We start from the raw sequence: 11,214 nt of genomic DNA on the forward strand, positions 1-11,214 counted from the left end.
GAGGAGGAGATCCTAGTTTTGATCTCCCGGACACCCTTCCAGAACCCAAAGTCTCTGCAAAGTTCTTGGCATCGAATTTGGCCAGGGGGATTACCGCAAACAAAATTGGGACAGCGGGCTAGAGATCGCCACTCAGAAGGTGAACCAATGGAAGGGTTGGTCTTTGACCCTAAGGGAAAGGGTAAACCTGATCAAAACTTACCTGCTCCCTTTGCTGATCTATCTGGGCAGTGTGTGCATCTTGCCAGAGCCTCTCTGGACTCGGGTCTACAGTTTGTTCTTTCAACTGTTATGGGGGAATAGACTGAACCTGGTCAAGAGGGAGGTTACTTACCGTACGAGGAGACTAGGAGGGTTGGGTATGGTCAACCCTGTGGTATTCCTTGTGAATACCTTCATTAAGATCAATATTGCAAACCTCTGGAAAGAGAGGGCTCCTCCGTGGGTATTCTCCTGTAAGGGATGGTTTCAGCCTTTCTTCCAGGAATGGGAGACAGGAGGGCAAGTGAAGGATCTCCGCACACCGCATGGACATCTCCCGGCTTACGCTACCGTGGTTCTGAAGGTAATTCGCCGGTGGGGTCTGGGAATGTGGGAGGTCAGGACTCTGCCAAGGAAGCTCCTTGACAAAAGGGTTCTGTTGACCCATTTTCAGAGGCCTCTGGCGCTCAGGGATTGCCCAAGTTGGGATCTTGGGGTGGGTCTGCATCTTATTTCTAGTTAGCGCAGTGGTTAGGTATCACACGTGGAACGCACGGTGCTTAGTATCGACGCAGCGGAAAATCCTCCCAGTGGACGATGTGTTTAGGACTATACTCGGTGACCTGGTGAAGGTGCGTTCTCTGGAGTATGAGAGACTGGGTACACGGAGGGCTGCTCTCCTCTGGAGGGGCTTTTCTTTTAGTGTGCCCTAGTCTGGTCGTCTCCTCTCCTGGTGGTGGGCTGCTGCTGACACCATAGATTTTTGTTTTATTGATCAGTAGACAGTGATGTAGGGCTGCAGGCGCCGAACTTGGGCTTTGTCAGTTGTGGTTATTGTATTGTTTCTTTCTGTATATATTGTATATATGGGTTTGGGTGGAGGTGTTAGGTTGGGTGGAGGGAAAAGGGGGGAGGTGGGTTCATCTTGTGGGACACTGGTTATTTGGGTGAAAAACTGGTGACGCGCCCCCTGGGACATATTCCTTTTTGAGGGGAATACCCGGCACCGGATCAGATGGGGGGTTGTAGTCTCCGAGCGGCTGTGACCCGGCCCCGTGCCCAGGGCGTCAAGCTCAGTGTTATGTGGCAGCTTTACAGATGTTACTAAAGTTCTTTTGTGTCGACTACGCCACCCGTTGTGATGCGGTCACTGTGGCCGCCGCTGCAGCAGGGTCCGCTGAGGCTGATGGTGGATGCGCAGCTTGGTGGGATAACCCCCAACGGGAGGGGTATAGCCTCAGAGGGGACAGGCGCAGAGGATGGGGGTTGTGGTGGTGCGGTGCAGCCGGCAATGAAGACAGACTCGGGTTGTGCAGTTAAGGGTGTTTACTTACTGCAGATGTTGTACTGGTCACTCCAGCTGCTAGTGACCACCCGAGCCGTGCTGCGTCCACCAGGTCCTGGATCCAGCCAACCCCCAAACAAGTCCGGAGCGTGGCCCTGAGCTCTCCCTCTGTCCTTTCTTCAGCCGTCCCCACCAGTGATTCACCTAGGTCCAGCTCCCTCGGGCCTTCTGTTGGGACACCCTTGGCCCTGGGTTCCCTGACCCTTCATGCGGTGTGCCTTCGGGGTGAATATGGTGGGTGACCGTGGCAAACGCTGCCCACGATCTCCGGTCTCTGGCTAGGGATTGTTTTTGCCCCCACCAGCTTGGGTTCCGGTACCCTGATGCTGACTCCTCACCCGGTGCTCTAATTTGGGTTCTTGGGTCCCTTCAGTCTTCCCCCTCTGGGTCTTTCTCTGCTCCACTCTCTCTCTCTCCAGGGCTGCTGTTTCCTTCTCTCTCCTCTCCAACTCACTTTCTGCGTCTGAACTTGTCCTCTGCAGCTGACTGACCCTCTGCGTCTGACCCTGATTCTAGTTGGTGCCCACCTTATATACACCCTCTATGTGTGAGCTCAGGTGACCAGCACCCAATGAGCTCCTAACACTACCCAGACTGCTCCCCCTATCTGCCCCTACACTACATGGGATGTACCACCCCCCTCCCACTCCAGCCAGGAACAGGCTCGGTTGTACCTGCACATTTCTAAGTGGGAGTACCGTCGGCCTGCCCCTCTGGAATGGGATGTATGTAGTGCATGCAGTCTTCTGAGCCCAGTTCCACACTCCATCCTTACCCGGGAGTGGAATATCACACCTCTGGATTGAGGTGCAATACCCCTGTAGCAGCCGAATCCTCAGGGTGCTACATTCCCCCCTGGTAAATCACAGCACGTCCTCGGGCTGTAAGACATAAAACACCAAAACATACAAAATTTTTCATATAAACATAATAAAACATATAAAACATTATATATATAACATATCTTATCAGATAAAACTTTCTCGTAGACTTCTCTTGTCTCTGGTTCCTCCTCCGGACACTGTGCAACGTGTGTCCGGGAAAAGTGCGACAGTCTCTTAGAAAATCTGGTTTTCTATAAAACCGGTAGGGGGCGCTTTAGGACGCGCAACTATATACAGGGAAGTTGGAAGTTGGCCGCTCTCAGTCCTCGGCCAGGTAGAGGGAAGGGAATGGCTGCTCACAGTCCTCAGCCTGTAGGATGAAGGGGTTAACGGGTAAACAGTTCACTGGTCCCAACGGGGACTATTTTAGCAGCAACGGTTCACTGTGCCCCGACGGGCAACTATATACAGTCTCTACTCCCGTCCTCAACGACGGCTCCCTCCTGCTTTTTCTTGGTGATATGGTGTTGCTTCAGACCCGTCCGGGTCCTCTTGTTATGGGCGCGGTGGTGTTAGCGCCCGGGTTGCCCGGGCCTTGCGGCCAGGCCTGGGGCACCTGGAAGGTGAAGGGCACCGTTAGGACGGCGGCGCCCTGGGTTACCTGGCCTTGCGGCCAGGCCGGAGGCTCCGCGGAGGTAGGGGGCGCTGTTGGTGGTGCGGCGCCCGGGGGTACTAGGCCTTGCGACCAGGCTGGTGGTAATTCCTGCTTTGTCACGCTCCGGGTCGGTGCGTGTGACGTCACAGGGGTCGCGGCGGCGGCTTCCGGTCGGGGCCTAGTCCATGGCGGTGACCTGGCGGCTACGGGCACAGCAGGGGGACTTTCGGGCTCTGCGACGGGGAGCTGGGGCAAGTAAGCGGTGTCACGGCTTGGGGTATAGGCGTCCCCTTTACCTGCCTCCATGCGTTCGGCTCCCTCCTCGGCGCCGTCTCCGGCCTTGGGTCCTCCCGCGCCATCCTCAGAGGCGGTCTGCTTCCTCTTCCAGGGTAGCGTGCTCCGTTGACTGGTCTCTGGTTGCTGGGCCATCTCCCGGCTCCACTCCGCCAGTATCTCGCGCTGTACCCGGGCCATCCTCCTTGCGAGGCCCTCCAGGGCAGTTTGTGCACACTCCCGGTCTCGGGGGAGCTGCGCTAGGATCTCCGCTAGTCCTAGCGGGGTTGTGGACTCTAGCAGGCTCCTGACCATCGGGTCGGTGCTGCTCTGCTCTTCTTCCGGCAGGCTCCTGGCCAGCGGGCCGGTGCTGCTCTGCCCTCCTTCCTCGGTCTCTAGCAGACTCCTGGCCAGCGGGCCGGTGCTGTTCTGCTTTCTCTCCATCTCCGGGTGAGCTCCTCCGCTACTCCTTGTTAGACCTCTTGCCTCCGGGTGCGCTCGCTCCAGACTCCTCCAAGCGGCACCCATCTTTTCTCTTCTCTTTCGTCTCCTCCCACTTCGAGGGCGGTCCCGGGGCAGCTCGGTGACTGTCAGCTCCAGGGGGAGTTCTTTCACGCTGACAGACACCTCCAGCATCACAGTCTCTGTTGGTGGGGGCGGTTTCCACTTTTGGCGCCATTTTCTGTCCTGGCCCACGATGGGAGGTGGCCTCTTGCCCTCCTTTGGCACGCCCATAATGGCGTCCGCTGCTCTTCCAAGGCGGGAAATCTGCGGTTTTGGCGGGAAGCGTCGCCCAGTGGCGGGAAACTCTGCAGATGGCGGGAACAAGCTGGAAATGGCGGACAATCGGCGGGAAACGACTGGTGATGGAGTCCGATGGCGTGGACCCTCCGGAACCGGCGGGAGACTTCTTTCTGAGGTAAACTTGCACTTTTCTTCAGGCACGCAGTACCCGGGTGTTGCGGGCACGTAATCCTGCCGACTACGCCAAAGTTGACGCGCCCCCTGGGACATATTCCTTTTTGAGGGGAATACCCGGCACCGGATCAGATGGGGGGTTGTAGTCTCCGAGCGGCTGTGACCCGGCCCCGTGCCCAGGGCGTCAAGCTCAGTGTTATGTGGCAGCTTTACAGATGTTACTAAAGTTCTTTTGTGTCGACTACGCCACCCGTTGTGATGCGGTCACTGTGGCCGCCGCTGCAGCAGGGTCCACTGAGGCTGATGATGTGAGTGCAGCTTAGGTAGTATAACCCCCAACGGGAGGGGTATAGCCTCAGAGGGGACAGGCGCAGAGGATGGGGGTTGTGGTGGTGCGGTGCAGCCGGCAATGAAGACAGACTCGGGTTGTGCAGTTAAGGGTGTTTACTTACTGCAGATGTTGTACTGGTCACTCCAGCTGCTAGTGACCACCCGAGCCGTGCTGCGTCCACCAGGTCCTGGATCCAGCCAACCCCCAAACAAGTCCGGAGCGTGGCCCTGAGCTCTCCCTCTGTCCTTTCTTCAGCCGTCCCCACCAGTGATTCACCTAGGTCCAGCTCCCTCGGGCCTTCTGTTGGGACACCCTTGGCCCTGGGTTCCCTGACCCTTCATGCGGTGTGCCTTCGGGGTGAATATGGTGGGTGACCGTGGCAAACGCTGCCCACGATCTCCGGTCTCTGGCTAGGGATTGTTTTTGCCCCCACCAGCTTGGGTTCCGGTACCCTGATGCTGACTCCTCACCCGGTGCTCTAATTTGGGTTCTTGGGTCCCTTCAGTCTTCCCCCTCTGGGTCTTTCTCTGCTCCACTCTCTCTCTCTCCAGGGCTGCTGTTTCCTTCTCTCTCCTCTCCAACTCACTTTCTGCGTCTGAACTTGTCCTCTGCAGCTGACTGACCCTCTGCGTCTGACCCTGATTCTAGTTGGTGCCCACCTTATATACACCCTCTATGTGTGAGCTCAGGTGACCAGCACCCAATGAGCTCCTAACACTACCCAGACTGCTCCCCCTATCTGCCCCTACACTACATGGGATGTACCACCCCCCTCCCACTCCAGCCAGGAACAGGCTCGGTTGTACCTGCACATTTCTAAGTGGGAGTACCGTCGGCCTGCCCCTCTGGAATGGGATGTATGTAGTGCATGCAGTCTTCTGAGCCCAGTTCCACACTCCATCCTTACCCGGGAGTGGAATATCACACCTCTGGATTGAGGTGCAATACCCCTGTAGCAGCCGAATCCTCAGGGTGCTACACTGGCACTGCCTGATCTGGCCTATGGACGTTGGACATGGACTGAGGCATGAGACGCAGGACCAGCTCTCAGGTCAGTGCCGGGGAGGGACTGGTGGGCTCGAGTGTGGGGGGTTTTGTTTTGTCTTGTATATATTTGTATAGTTAGCATTTATTTTATTTATTTATTAAAAAAAAAAAAAAAGAATGTATATATTAGTTTGTATATAATTTGTCGGTTATTGTTTATTATATTGTTATTTTTTTGTTTGGTAACCGGACCAGATGTCATGGTGTAGGTAGTTATTATTGTGTATATATGTATAATATGTGTGTGAGGAGAGAGGGAGCGGCTGGACCAGTTCATTACATTGTTTATTTTCTGGTTATTAATTTTGTTATGTTTCTGTTATTATTATTGTCATGTTTTTCATTTTTATAATAAAAGATCTACAGGAGGTAACTCAGGATCAGTAATGTAATGTAATGTATGTACACAGTGACTACACCAGCAGAATAGTGAGTGCAGCTCTGGAGTATAATACAGGATGTAACTCAGGATCAGTAATGTAATGTATGTACACAGTGACTACACCAGCAGAATAGTGAGTGCAGCTCTGGAGTATAATACAGGATGTAACTCAGGATCAGTAATGTAATGTATATACACAGTGACTGCACCAGCAGAATAGTGAGCGCAGCTCTGGAGTATAATACAGGAGGTAACTCAGGATCAGTAATGTAATGTATGTACACAGTGACTGCACCAGCAGAATAGTGAGTGCAGCTCTGGGGTATAATACAGGATGTAACTCAGGATCAGTAATGTAATGTATGTACACAGTGACGGCACCTGCAGAATAGTGAGTGCAGCTCTGGAGTATAATTTAGGATGTAACTCAGGATCAGTAATGTAATATATGTACACAGTGACTGCACCAGCAGAATAGTGAGTGCAGCTCTGGAGTATAATACAGGATGTAACTCAGGATCAGTACAGGATCAGTAATGTAATGTATGTACACAGTGACGGCACCTGCAGAATAGTGAGTGCAGCTCTGGAGTATAATACAGGATGTAACTCAGGATCAGTAATGTAATGTATGTACACAGTGACTGCACCAGCAGAATAGTAAGTGCAGCTCTGGAGCATAATACAGGATGTAACTCAGGGTCAGTAATGTAATGTATGTACACAGTGACTGCACCAGCAGAATAGTGAGTGCAGCTCTGGAGTATAATACAGGATGTAACTCAGGATCAGTACAGGATCAGTAATGTAATGTATGTACACAGTGACTGCACCAGCAGAATAGTGAGTGCAGCTCTGGGGTATAATACAGGATGTAACTCAGGATCAGTAATGTAATGTATGTACACAGTGACTGCACCAGTAGAATAGTGAGTGCAGCTCTGGAGTATAATACAGGATGTAACTCAGGATCAGTAATGTAATGTAAGTACACAGTGACTGCACCAGCAGAATAGTGAGTGCAGCTCTGGAGTATAATACAGGATGTAACTCAGGATCAGTAATGTAATGTATGTACACAGTGACTGCACCAGCAGAATAGTGAGTGCAGCTCTGGGGTATAATACAGGATGTAACTCAGGATCAGTAATGTAATGTATGTACACAGTGACTGCACCAGTAGAATAGTGAGTGCAGCTCTGGAGTATAATACAGGATGTAACTCAGGATCAGTAATGTAATGTAAGTACACAGTGACTGCACCAGCAGAATAGTGAGTGCAGCTCTGGAGTATAATACAGGATGTAACTCAGGATCAGTAATGTAATGTATGTACACAGTGACTGCACCAGCAGAATAGTGAGTGCAGCTCTGGAGTATAATACAGGATGTAACTCAGGATCAGTAATGTAATGTATGTACACAGTGACTGCACCAGCAGAATAGTGAGTGCAGCTCTGGAGTGTAATACAGGATGTAACTCAGTATCAGTAATGTAATGTATGTACACAGTGACTGCACCAGCAGAATAGTGAGTGCAGCTCTGGAGTATAATACAGGATGTAACTCAGGATCAGTAATGTAATGTATGTACACAGTGACTGCACCAGCAGAATAGTGAGTGCAGCTCTGGAGTATAATACAGGATATAACTCAGGATCAGTAATGTAATGTATGTACACAGTGACTGCACCAGCAGAATAGTGAGTGCAGCTCTGGAGTATAATACAGGATGTAACCCAGGATCAGTAATGTAATGTATGTACACAGTGACTGCACCAGCAGAATAGTGAGTGCAGCTCTGGAGTATAATACAGGATGTAACTCAGGATCAGTAATGTAATGTATGTACACAGTGACTGCACAAGCAGAATAGTGAGTGCAGCTCTGGAGTATAATACAGGATGTAACTCAGGATCAGTAATGTAATGTACGTACACAGTGACTGCACCAGCAGAATAGTGAGTGCAACTCTGGAGTATAATACAGGATGTAACTCAGGATCAGTAATGTAATGTATGTACACAGTGACTGCACAAGTAGAATAGTAAGTGCAGCTCTGGAGTATAATACAGGAGGTAACTCAGAATCAGTATAGGATCAGTAATGTAATGTATGTACACAGTGACTGCACCAGCAGAATAGTGAATGCAGCTCTGGAGTATAATACAGGAGGTAACTCAGAATCAGTACAGGATCAGTAATGTAATATATGTACACAGTGACTGTACCAGCAGAATAGTGAGTGCATCTCTGATCAGTTGTTGCTCACTGTGGTGATTGTGGTGTGGTGGCTGCAGATCCTGCTGTGTGCTCCAACTCTCCTGAGAACCAACACCTCTCCACCTGGGGATCTGCTCTCTCTCCTACCCAGGGAGGGAGTGGGTTTCCTGGGATGAGTGATGGAGCCAAGTCCCAGGCTTCTGCTTCCCGAACCAGGCCGGCAGGGGGCAGGAGAAACCAGCAACCGGCCTGCACATCGGAGGACTCGGGGTTGAGATGCTCCACCAGGAGTCGCAGCAATGTGGCTCCTACTCCCCCCGGGACTGTGGAGACTCCTAGAAGTCGCAAGGCTTCCAGCATGGAGGTAAAACCTGACAGCGCGCATGATGGTGCTCCTTCTGGAGGAAAGCTGAGTGCTCACGAAGGTGAGGCCGACCTCACTGAGGAAGGTTGGGCGCTGCCGAGACCCCGGGAGTCTGTGTCCACCTATGCCTCCCGGGTCATGATCTACCTCCGTGAGTATGAAGATGCCAGTAAGCTGGTCATGAGACTTCAGGAGGAGCTGCGCTGCACAAGCACAAAAGCTGCAGGTGCCTCCAAACAGAGGAAGGCTAAACTCCAGGCGGAGGTAAAGAGGCTCACCAGTGAGATTCACCTGCTGGAAATTAGGAAAGCCACCATCAGGGAGCAGAGTGGTCCATTTAAGGAAAAACTAATTAATGAAGACCGCTTCAGAGAAATGGCTGATAACAGAGAGCAAAGGCAGATGAGGCTGCAGCCTACGAGCCAGGTGGATGATGAGAATGATGATGACCAGCAGGAAGCCCCACCTGGCAGCCAGCAAAGTCACCCGCAGGCCACGTGCAGCGAGCTCCCTGCAGTACAGGCGACAATGACATCCGGTCCCAGTTCTGCTGGCTCTGGGGAGGACAGTGACAGCAGCGGCCAGGGAGGGGCGCTAATGGCAGAAATAAAGCTCCTGGAGTGCCCAGTGTGCCTCCAAAACTTCCATCTTGGTGACGATCTACCAGAAGAGGCACCGGGGGCTACAAAAAGGCTAAGAAGACCAAGCCAAAGCTGCAGGAGGCGGTAAGATACGTATATGCCCCCCTCCCTATACCCCCTGAGTCGGCGGCAGGCTCAGCTCGCTGTATAAGCCCCGTTGCCCAGCCCAGCCCAGGTTCTGCTGTGGATTCGGTGCAAAGACGCGGAGAGATTACACAGCGCGGTAGTGAGGCGCAGAGCTCCGTCTCTGCTTGTAGTAGCGGGGACGCAGCAGGAGGTGCATCAGCCGAGAGGCTGGACAGTGAGGGCGGTCCGGCGGCGGGCATTCGGTCAGGCCACGATGCTGTGGTGCGCTCCTCAGTGGGAGGGGGGAGCAGCTCGGTGTCGGGGACAGCTCCGCAAGCCTCGGCGCCTCGGAATGCTGTTGCCGCTGATCACTTAGTTGAGGAGCGGCGGCAGTGTGAGGGGGCTGCTGGGACTGAGCGTTCCAGTCCTCCCACAAAAGTGTTATTTTGTGTTGGCGCCGCTGGTCAGGAAGATCCTGATGCTAAAGATCAGCGGCTCCTCACAACAGCTAAAGATCAGTGGCGCATTGCCACAAATGCAAAACAGCGGAAATTACCGACTGATGATGTGGAGGGCACACATAAGACCAGGGGTGAGGTCGTCTCCAGTTCTATGGAAGTGACTGAGCCCCTTGTGCCTGATGATGCTGAGGTCAAAATGTCATCCACCATTGTTACTGGTCCAGCACTAATGAATGTAGTGGTGGGTGTGAATGAGGCCAATTAATTGTCCAGTGGTGTGGTTGCTGGTTTGGTGGAGGGTGAGATGGAGGTGGGTAATGGTGATGCTGTTGGGGCTGATGTAGTCACTGGTCCGGTTGCCCCCCCGGTGGTGGCAACGCCTGTCCAGAGTTATGCCAGTGTCACCTCCGGGGCAAATAGGGCATCCTCCTCGTCTCCGGGATTTGGGGACGGCATGTTGCAACGGCGCCTTATGGAGGCTCTAAAGAAGGGGGAGAGATCACAAATGGTAGAGGGTTGAGAGGTTGATCTATCCTTCTGGATAGAGAGGAATCGCCTCGGGGCCTTCCGAGAGCAAAAAGGGGGGGATACAGTGTGGTCCCTCCCAACAGCAGGGCCAGGCAGTGTGCGTAGGAATGTGGTCCGTCTTCGGCGGAGGGGCAGTGATGAATGTCCTCCAAGGTCTAAAGTTGTGGAGCTCCTGCTGAGGATGGGCTTCAAGGCGATTGACATCTACGCCTTGATACATCCCTATTCCACGCCTGAGTTTGATGTCAGCTTTGTTCGGCCGGAGGGGCTTGAGCTCTTCTGGACGAATTATGAGTTGGCAAAAAATAAGTTCAGGCAGTGTCTGGCCAAAACCAGATCAAGAAAGTGACCGTGATGACTCGTAACGAGTCGCTTTCTTGTTATGACATCATGACGTGGCTTGGTCGGTATGGAGAGGTGGTGGAGATGCCAAAGAAAAACCGTGACGAGTTTGGTATCTGGTCAGGGGCCTGGACGTTTATGGTAAAACTCAAGCGTTCAGGTGGTACGGTTGCCCACATTCCATCATCTGCCTTCCTGGGTAGGGATCGTATCCTGGTCTTCTACCAGGGGCAACCGAAGCTCTGTCACAGGTGCGGCGACCCCACACACTTCAGTGCAAACTGCACTGTGCAGAAATGCGCGTTGTGTGGGGGTGTCGGCCATCTTGCTGCCTCTTGTGTGGAGATTAGGTGCCACCTGTGTGGTGAGTTAGGTCACCCATTCAGCCGTTGTCCTCGCTCCTTCGCTAATGCAGTCGAGACCCCGGTGGGAGAAAGCCGTGAGGCCGATTCTGCTGGGGAGGGGACTAGCAGGGGTGGAGGAGCTGAGGGGCCAGGGAAGAAAAGCAATAAAAAGACGCCTGCCCAGCTGAGGCGTCTAGACAAGCTCAGACAGGAGAGGGAGCGGGGCGATCCCCGGGCTACTGGGGCAGCCCCTGTCCTGGATGCCAGTG

This window comes from Phyllobates terribilis, unplaced genomic scaffold (assembly GCF_046119375.1).
Source record: "Phyllobates terribilis strain yellow unplaced genomic scaffold, ASM4611937v1 Scaffold_7__3_contigs__length_470593459, whole genome shotgun sequence".
NCBI lineage: Eukaryota > Metazoa > Chordata > Amphibia > Anura > Dendrobatidae > Phyllobates > Phyllobates terribilis.